Raw genomic sequence first — 2,252 nt, 5'->3', positions numbered from 1 at the left:
TTAATGCTAATGGGAGTGGGCAGTTTGTCTCCTGGAATTCCCAAGAAACTTCCTTGAAGGAGCATTAATAGTACTTTAATTTTAAATCTCTGCTCCAGTCACATAAAGAAAATTTGGAAGAGATTTCAAATGTTTTCATTTCGAAAAAATCTTGAGCTGAACCTACAGCTCAGTCCTAGAAGTACTTGCTTAGCATACTAGAACTCTGAATTTCATTCCTAGTACTAAAATAAAGAAATAAAACTAAAGTTTCTGTGCAAAATAACTTTTAACCTTTATACCAAAACTGTGGTCCTTCAAGTAGAAACAACTGAACTGTCCAACATTGCACAATAATAAAATATGATATTGATGCAGTGCATAATGGGTCTGAAAGACAGATTCCAGACACTACATACATCAAGCAAATACACACTTGTGGTAAAAGAATAAGCAGCTCCATGTATTGAAGTTAATGGGGAAGGTGTGCTCAGGGTGTATAGGTTTGTGCCACCAGAAAATAGACAGGTGGCACAAAGGGGAAAAGAAGTGGTAACGGTGATACAAAGGAGAGAAACTCTCAACCTTCTAGATGTCTGAAACACTGAGTTCATGTTCTCTAAAATAGGAGAATGGATTATTGAAACAATGGAGATTAAGAATAGGAAGAATTTATGGAGAGAAAGAAAGCTTCTGCCTAAGAGGAACAGTAGGGCACCTAGAAAGTGGGTTGCCCACTGACCCCACTTCTCAAGAGTGCTTTATTGAGCAAAGCCACAAAGTGATGTGGGTTCAAGGTAAGACAAAACTATAGTCAGCTAATAAGATCACAGGTATGGTTGCTTAGGTAATATTGATTTAATGGGAATTCACAAGGTGTAAAGTGAGACAAAACTCTGGTCAATTACTAAGATTACAATAAATATAGTCACGTAGGTAATATTGAGTTATTTAGAAATATTGTAGGCAGTCAGACAGGGCTGAGCCCTCTAAAGATTAGGGCCAATGACAACTGTGGTTGGAGGTGCATTCACTGAAGGCCAAGCTTCAAGAAAAGGTCTACTCACCCATGTACTTCCTCTGGGGATGAACAGCAGTGACTGATATTCTAAATAGATATTAATCACCTAGGGTAAGGGACTAAACCTCTTTGACCCACTCCTTTCAAGAAAGGCCTTGTCCATCTCATGTGTACTTGCTACATGATTTGCTTCACTATTTGTTCCACATTTAATCAATGTGAATAGTTTCAACTCACGAATCAGAAGAAACTGATTGAAGGGCTGGCAAGACAGCTCAGTATACAAAGCGCCTGCTTAGGCAAGCACAGGGGCTGGGGTTCAGTCCCCAGCACGACATGGTGCACCAGCCGTGTGTGTGCCTGTGATCAAGCACTGGGGAAGTTGAAAACAGAACGATCACTACGAGTTTGAGTTGCACAAAATACACACAAAAAAAAGAAAGAAAGAAAGAAAAAAGAAATAAACTGATTGGCAGAACGGGTCAAGAAACAATAACTAATGATATGATAAAAGCAAGAAACAAATTTAATTCAAAAAGAAATTCATATCCTTTTTCTCAGTCGTCAAGATCTGCTCTACGGCGCAGCCGGGCACAGGGAGCCAACATGCCCGTGGCGAGGAGCTGGGTTTGTCGTAAAACCTACGTAACCCCGCGGAGGCCCTTCGAGAAGTCCCGCCTTGACCAAGAATTGAAGCTGATCGGCAAGTATGGGCTCCGGAACAAGCGCGAGGTCTGGAGGGCCAAATTCACCCTGGCCAAGATCCACAAGGCGGCCCAGGAGCTGCTGACGCTGGACAAGAAGGACCCTCGGCGGCTCTTCAAAGGCAATGCTCTCCTGCGGCGACTCGTCCGCATCCGGGTGCTGGATGAGGGCAAGATGAAGCTGGATTATATCCTGGGCCTAAAAATTGAGGACTTTCTGGAGAGGCGCCTGCAGACTCAGGTCTTCAAGCTGGGCCTGGCCAAGTCCATCCATCATGCCCTTGTGCTCATCCGCCAGCGCCACATCAGGGTCCGCAAGCAGGTGGTGGACATTCCCTCCTTCATTGTGCGCCTGGACTCCCAGAAGCACATCGACTTCTCTCTGTGCTCCCCATATGGGGGAGGCCGCCCAGGCCGTGTGAAGAGGAAGAATGCAAAGAAGGGCCAGGGTGGGGCTGGAGCTGGGGGTGACGAGGAGGAGGATTAAGCCCACCCTTCAATTTCTGTCCAAGGATTTAGTTTTCTAGTACAGAATAAACCAGGATGAA

The 2,252-nt window shown here is 44.5% G+C and overlaps 1 pseudogene; it reads left to right on the top strand.

Annotated features, from left to right (window-relative positions):
- The first annotated feature begins 1,566 nt into the window (after window positions 1-1,566).
- On the top strand, window positions 1,567-2,252 carry LOC101588591 (annotated as a pseudogene).

This window comes from Octodon degus, unplaced genomic scaffold (assembly GCF_000260255.1).
Source record: "Octodon degus isolate 3935 unplaced genomic scaffold, OctDeg1.0 scaffold00038, whole genome shotgun sequence".
NCBI lineage: Eukaryota > Metazoa > Chordata > Mammalia > Rodentia > Octodontidae > Octodon > Octodon degus.
This window is presented reverse-complemented; position numbering and strand designations above follow the sequence as displayed.